Source organism: Thamnophis sirtalis, unplaced genomic scaffold (genome assembly GCF_051295495.1).
Source record: "Thamnophis sirtalis isolate CommonGarterSnake01/CBP01778 unplaced genomic scaffold, rThaSir2_p1.2 scaffold_5, whole genome shotgun sequence".
Classification (NCBI taxonomy): Eukaryota; Metazoa; Chordata; class Lepidosauria; order Squamata; family Natricidae; genus Thamnophis; species Thamnophis sirtalis.
This window is the reverse complement of record NW_028261385.1, coordinates 135,063,697-135,071,672: the sequence shown is the minus strand read 5'-3', so window position 1 is coordinate 135,071,672 and position 7,976 is coordinate 135,063,697. Positions and strand designations below refer to the sequence as shown.

At 37.5% G+C, this 7,976-nt stretch overlaps 1 long non-coding RNA gene across 1 annotated transcript; it reads left to right on the top strand.

Annotated features, from left to right (window-relative positions):
• Nucleotides 1-1,334: 1,334 nt before the first annotated feature.
• LOC148045655 (uncharacterized) lies at nucleotides 1,335-3,513 on the top strand. The gene is made up of 3 exons (XR_015696614.1): nucleotides 1,335-1,529; nucleotides 2,038-2,065; nucleotides 3,340-3,513. It is a non-coding gene; the product is annotated as an uncharacterized LOC148045655 (long non-coding RNA).
• The last annotated feature ends 4,463 nt before the right edge of the window (nucleotides 3,514-7,976 follow it).

Here is a 7,976-nt window from a genome sequence, read left to right as displayed (position 1 = left end):
TCATGGGGAAAAGGAAAGGGTTTTAAAGAATTTTTTTAAATAATTAAAGCCAAGGTAGTTGCTGCCAGATTCACAGTGACTTGGAACAGTGCTTTGTGTTAACCATAAGAGGAGGCCAGAGAACTAGGGGCCTCTTTTGCATAAGGAATTTTTCGCCTTTTAAGAGTTAAGCAAGGGTTAACAAGCAAAAAATTCCTTATACAAATGAGGCACGTATTCTCTCACCTCCTGTAGAGGGTATTTTTAGAGGCTTTTTAGAGTTCTCTGGGAGCAACTAGCTCAGTCTGACAGAGCTCTGGCCTTTCATGAGGGGAGGGGAGGGCAGGGCAGGGAGAAGTAGAGTTGAAATTGTCTCTGAAACAGCTGGAAAAAGTGCGTGTGTGGGGAGGGGGGAGGAATTCAAAAAGTTTGATCTGAAGGCAGCAGGGGAAGCGGGGGTGTGGCAGAGGAGCTGCTTTCAAGCCTTTGGAAAATATATCCAATCCAACTTCTGTGTTTTGTGTTTGAGAGTGAGCGAATGAGAGAGGGATCGAAGTTCTCCGTGTGCGTGTGTCTGTTTGAGAGAGGGGGGAGGGAGGGAGAGAGGGAGGAAGGAGGGGGAGGGAGAAGAAAAAGAATGGGAAAACTTATTTCGCAAGGGGGGAAAATGCTGTCACTTTAAATCGGAACTGAGCATGCCTGGTTGTGGAATTCTGGGAGTTGAAGTCAACAAGTCTAAAAAGTGCCTCACCAACCCTAAAGCTGACCGCACGTCACTGGTGTGTGTGTGTGTGTGTGTGTGTGTGTGTGTGTGTATTGGTTTGTGTGTGTCTACACAGAGACACACCCACCATTTGGGTAGAACAGAAAGATAAATAAGGAAACTGTAGTTCAAAAAATTGGCCATTCCCATACTGTCTGTCCCTGTTCCAGAAGTATAACAACTCCAGTTAGTTTAATTAGCTGTTTTTTTTAAATACAAGAATCTGTAATTTTTTCCCTAAGAAAATTAAATTAATCAAATGTACATAATTTATAGATATTCTAATTTCTTATTGTTTCATTACCATAATTATGTCCATTAAGCTGCGTTTACACTGATTGCATTTGCAATGAAGCACTCATTGAATTGTACTTTTTCTGAAGCCAGATAATGTAGGGTTATTCAACTGCAGGTAAGCCAGTAGTGGGATTCAGTAAGTTTGCACCTATTCGGGAGAACTAATTGTTAACTTTTTAAGCAGTTCGGAGAACCGGTTGTTGGAAGAAATTTCCTGTTGTTTTTTCTCCACTTTACAGGGCTATTCCTGTAAGGAAGGCAGGAAGGGAACATTCTGGTGTTGTTTCTAGCCTAATCTTTATTGTCCTGCTTACAGAAACTGCCTCTCCGTTTAACCCTTATTACATTGTAACAGCTAAGGTAAAGCGCCCATCAACGTGTCATTGAGTTGGCCACACCCACCCAGTCACATGACCACTGAGCCCTGCCTACCCAGCTGTCTATTAGGGCAGAGAACCGGTTTTTAAATTATTTGAATCCCACCACTGAGGTAAGCCATAATGTACATAATTTTCATCCACTCCCCCCCCCCCAAATAAATAGTAGCCTTTATGAACTTTTCTAGTAAGGAATGAAAAAATGAAACTGCCTCCACCAGCATCTTGATTTCTCTGCCAACGAAAAGCCACATTGCTAGATTATGATTTTTCAATTTACAAGAATCCCATGATGGATTGCCTTCGCATCTTTTGACAGTGACAATGCAAAACACAAATATATCACATTTCTGACAGGCTTCTATACAAAACTGTTGGATTACGATTTTCTGGTGAATCAAAGGGCTGGTGGGACTTCTTCTTCTTTTTTTCTTTACTTTTAAAGCCAGTCTTCTGATGCTGCATTTGCACATTTTAGTTATGCTGCTAAGAAATATTCAAGTGAACCAAATATGCAGGCAAACCATACTCAGAGGCAATCAGAGAAATCAGTCAAAGGTTTGCTTAATGAATTTATTCATTCTTGAAACTTGATTGTACAAATTATATTTCTCATTTCAGGCAAAAGAAACATGCCAGGTGACCCCAGGTATGTGATTAAAAACAGGTGGCATTCAAAATTTAAATGAGCTTCTCGGAATGATTAACCATCTACAGATTATGTGCAAGCATGCTGGAAGAAAAAAAAAGTTGAGACAAATCATTATATTTTCTGACACTGTCTCCTCATTCCAAAAACAGCTATTCAACATATTTGAAAATAATGGAATGTACAATGCAGATAGAAATCTAAGATACTAGATTTCCCTTAAATGGTTATACGGATTTTCATATTTTTACCCTGCAACCACCGCAGAATACAAAAAAAAGTCTTATGTAATAGCACTTAGATTTATATACCACCTCACAGTGCTTACAACTGCATGCTACCATGCTATAGCATGAAAGTGTACATACAGAAGTTGTGAATTCCATTTATAGCAGTATTAAATCTGGTAACATTTTGTTACACATTGTTCTTCTTAACACAGTTCTTTTAACTCTGACTTATCTATATTAAACCATGGTGGCTCAGTGTATGTTGAATGTTTGAATGTTTATTTTATTTATATGCTACCCTTTTCCCCCGAAGGGGACTCAGGGCGGTTCACAACTCAACCAAGGGAGGGGGATGCAGACAAAAATTAAAATGACACGCAACAATACATAATTTAAAACACACGACAGTCATACCATTCGAGAAGGGGGTAGAAGCTTTTTAGCCCCAGGCCTGTCGGAATAGCCAGGTTTTAAGGGCTTTGCGGAAGGTCTGGAGGGTGGTGAGGGTTCGAATCTCCACGGGGAGTTCGTTCCAGAGGGTCGGAGCGGCCACAGAGAAGGCTCTCCTCCAAGTAGTCACCAGTCGACACTGGCCGGCGGATGGAATTCGGAGGAGGCCTAATCTGTGGGATCTAATCGGTCTAGAGGAGGTAATTGGCAGCAGGCAGTCTCTCAAGTGGTTAGAGTGCAGTACCGTAGCCGACTTCTGCTGATCACTGGCTGCCAGTAATTTGGCAGATCGAATCTCACTGGTTCAAGTTTGACTCAGTCTTCCATCCTTCTGAGGTCGATAAAATGAGGACCCAGATTGTTGAGGGCAGCAGGCTAACTCTGTAAACTGCTTAGAGAGGGCTATAAATTGCTATAAAGCAGTATATAAGTCTTAGTGCTATTGCTATAAGTCCAGAAATCAATTGCAAGTTAATCTCTCTCACACACACACTTTCCTATGTTGTTTTTTTTAAATTCAAGACACAGTAAAAGCAACTAAGGGGTTTTTTTTTTTTTGGTTTTTTTGCAAATCTTCCTTTTGTCTTTCTGCAGCTCTCAAAAGCATTGAATGTCTGATCATTTGGATGACAATTCGACTTTGCTTCTGAATTTCTTCAAACTGCCCCAATTCAGTCTAGGAACTGTACGTGATGTCATTGCAATCTTAAATCAATTTTCTTTGCGCCATATTATCGCAATTTATTTTTGCTGCTCGACCCTTTTATTGCTGAGATCATTGTTATATGTACATATGCGTGTAATGAAAAAATATATATCCTGAATGGTGACTTGATGGCTCCGTAGCCCTCAAAAATTTTCAAAACCTTTTATGGCCATCTTCTTGTTACAGGATAATGTCCTTGGTTTTGCACTGATGTTGCATTTATCTTCCATTGCTTGGCCTTTGGGATAGTTGAATGTCACCTGTTTTTTCTCACCTCCTTGGCAAATTCCTGCTTAGTGACCTTGAGGTGAGTTTTTTTTTTTTTTTTACAGATTATCTCCTTTCCGTTGTGTCCTTTTCACTATTCTCAGTGGATCTGCAGTTATGGGAGAATCTTTCTTTCCTGCTTTGATCTCATAAAGGCTAGTTCTTAAAACACATAGTTGCAAGGGAATACAAGGCTAGCTCTATTCTCCATGAATACAACTAAAGGCTGGACGAGAGCCAATGTGGTATTTTCACACAATCTGTTTCTTTTCTCTCTACTGATTCAGTGAATGAGTTACTTTATTGAAGACTTCTGGGCATGTGTTATCTGTCTTCATAGGTGTACAGTTAATCTCTTCATACCTATAGGTTGGATTTCAGACATCCTAGGAATGTTTTGACACTAATTTGGACAAAGATATAGCAATAGCAGTTAGACTTATATACCGCTTCATAGGGCTTTCAGCCCTCTCTAAGCGGTTTACAGAGTCAGCATATCGCCCCCACAGTCTGGGTCCTCATTTCACCCACCTCGGAAGCATGGAAAGCTGAGTCAACCTTGAGCCGGTGAGATTAGAACCGCTGAACTGCAGATAGCAGTCAGCTGAAGTGGCCTGCAGTACTGCACCCTAACCACTGCACCACCTCGGCTCATATGGATTTAAAGACTGACTGGGATGCTAGCAAAGCTGTAATTAATGATTGATTCATTCAATATAGTTGCGAGTTTAAAAAGAAATCTCAAGAAAAAAAATGCAGATTATATTAGAGGGGCATTAAAAAAAACAGATTTATAGAAAGCACCAACAAATTCTGCTATTTTATATCAAATTAAACTTCTACATCAACAATTATCTTTGTTAACTGTGAGAGAAATTGAGAGCAAATTAAGCTATATGAAGCAAAAGAACTTTGAGTTTATAAATAAATCAAGGATATGGCTAGCATATCAATTAAGAAAGGAGAAATAATAGAAAATTTTATTAAATTTACAGGAAGGTGAGACTATTAATGTAACTATTCAGAAATCCTTCCAGATTTTGAATAAAATACAGGAAGTTTTTTCTAGAAAAGATTGATGAGCTTTTGTGGAAAAAAACAGAATCTACCAAACTTTCACAACCCCGGAACCAAATTATGAATAATTTCATAACTACCTTTGAAGCATCAGAAGATATTAAAAAAGATTAAAACTGGGAAAACATCAGGCCCCTCTGGGTTGCCTGACTCGTACTATAAATGTTTCGAAGATCAGCTTTTACAACCACTTAAAAATGTGACGAATTCTATTCTGCAAGGAGTTGCTCTGAATCCTGGAAAGAGGCCAGTATTGCTTTATTGCCAAAGGAAGGACAAGATCTGACCTCAACCCAAGAGTTACTCACTGGTTTTGTTATTGAATAATGACTATAAAATGTTTACAACAATATTGGCTGGTAGACTAAATAGATTTTACAAGACTTTATTCATGTTGATCAAAGTGAGTTCCTACTGAAAAGACAAGAGACAATGTGGGAACTGTATTGAATGTAGTTGTACAGTATATATATATAACAGCATAATGAGAAGCAAGTGACATTGATTCTTTTGGATGTGGAGAAAGCCTTTGACAACTTGAATGGGTCTTTTATGTTGAAAGTTTTGGAAAATATGAAAAAAAAAATATTCAAGCAATCAAATCGATATATTAATCCCAGAAGGCACATATTATTGTTAATGGTGTTATAATGAAGTCACATGAGATATAAAAGGGGACAAGGCAAACATGTCCTTTGTCCGCTTTGCTTTTTATTTTAATTTTAGAAGGGTTGAACAGAGACGTTAGAAAGGATGAGAAAATAATGGATATGAAAATTTAGAAAGATAAAATATAAAGGAGATATATAAATTGAAGGCTTTTGCTGATGACTTAATTTTGATTCTGAAAAACTTCAGAATGGTATTGAATAATTGAAGAACTTTGATGCACCAGCTGAATTTAAAGTAAATAAATGATAAACAAATCTGTTGGTTAAAATTATGTTGGTTAAAAATATGACTACACAAGGCTAAAAGATTCTGATAAAAAAGAATTTTGGAACTGAAAAGAAGTTTAAATATCTAGGGGTCAGTTTATATTAGTCATACTGACTAATATAAACTGTATGTTGTTTCAGAACAATTACATTAAGGAACAATATTAAAAAAGACTTACTGAGCTGAAACGAACTCTAACTATTGAGTCACTATTGAGTAGAATTTCAGTGATCAAAATGAATGTTTTACATAGGACGTTATTTTTATTTCAAACAATACTGATACCGATGACTGGATATCCATTTAAACAATGGCAAAAATATGTTTCTAGGTTGTATAGCATGGCAGAAAACCAAGAGTCAAATATAAACTGCTTTAGGGTGGCAAAGAAAGAGGTAGGTTGGGATTGCATGATTTAAAATTATACTTTGTTGCTTGTTGGCTGATGTGGATAAAAGACTGAGCATCTCTGAGGAACAGGAGGTTACTGGAGTTTGAAGGATGTCAGCTGAGACTTGGGTGGCATGGCTCTCTATAATACAACAAAGGTCAATATAGATTTTCAAAATCATTTTGTTAGACATGACATAATGAGTGTCTTGAATAGATACAAAATAAGATATTACTAAAAATATGGTTATCAACCCAGGAAATCTTTTTTTAGAAGAGAAATTATAGTTACACATACTTGGCTGAACTATGCCCATCCATCCATCCATCCATCCATCCATCCATCCATCCATCCATCCATTTGTATTCCACCTTTATTATTTTTACAAATAATTCAAAGTAGTGAACAAAACTTCTTCCTTTTTTTCTCCACAACATCAACCTTGTGAGGTGAATTGGGCTGACAGAGAATGACTGACCCAAAATTACCCAGCTGGCTTTTATACCTAAGGTAGGACTAGAACTCACAGTCTGCCTATATCTAGTCTTGTATATTAACTACTAGACCAAACTGTCTCTACCTCAGAGACAGTTATGCTGTCTCTGTTATGCTCAGCTCATGGAGAGTTTTGATTCGATAAGAAGACTTTGAAGTGGATTCATGCACTAATGATATGCATGTTATTGCTAAAATGTTTAAACTATTATTGAAAATGAATGTGGAAGATGAATATGTTAAAGACTGCATGATTAAATGAGCAAAACATTTGGATATTATCAACCCTGGAGCCATCTTGGAATGTCTTTAGGATTGCCACAGTGAGACTAGATAAAGCTGTGGGAAGGGAGGAACAGTAGAGATAGCTGGGGAAATATGTAACCAAAATAACATTCTTTCTTCTGGGAACCAAGGACAATCTCACCAGCAACTGGTGGGGCATGGATGGGAGTCATCTGGGTTTGGGCCTGTGACCTGATTGGGGAATATGATGGTTGTGTGTAATGGGGGGGAAGAACTTTGGATTTTGTCTTGAGTGTGGAAAACCCAGGAGATTCAGAGTTGGGTTTTCACCACCTGTGACAATGTGACATGCCTAATAAATCTATACCTTGAGGAAACCTTTGGCCTTGGAGTTTTGATTTCATCCAGGCTGTTACTTGGAACCCTGACAGTATTAGCCAAATATAATGCTTGGTCAATGAGAGAATATGTTGAGTAAAAGATTAAACTTTATATTGAATTATAACTTGAAAGAGAACTATCACCTAATAAATTGTCAAAAGATATATAACACTTGTCAAACGTGTTGAAAATGAAATCTGTCTGAAGGTACTTTTTACCATATTTGGAGGACCTGCAAGAGAACTAAGAACTACTGGGGTCAGCTGTGTAATTTATTTCAGAGAATTCTTATATTAAGTGTACAATCGAAACCAGATATTTTCTTCTAGGTCTGCTGGATAAACAGACTGAAAAAAAAAATGGAGTATTGTTCTTATACAGTATATGATAACAGTAGTGAGACTTATTTATGGGCAGAGATGGAAAGATTCCGAAATTCCTACAATGGAGGAATGGAATGTGCAGTTAATGGAGCTGGCAGAGATGATGAAATTGACTGCTTTTATGAAAGAAAATGCTTTGCCTAGCTTCATTTTTCCTTTAAAAAAAGCTTACATTTTGAAAACTATTTGAACTATTTGCTTGACGCTGAAAAAAAATGAAATTATAACCTTGGGCTTTGACAACTATAAGTCTTTACAATCGTAGAAATGAACTGCCCTTTGTGCTAAGGTTTACTCTAGTTTAAAGGCTCTTCGTGTCTTATCCTTGGATCTCTACTGAAGAAAC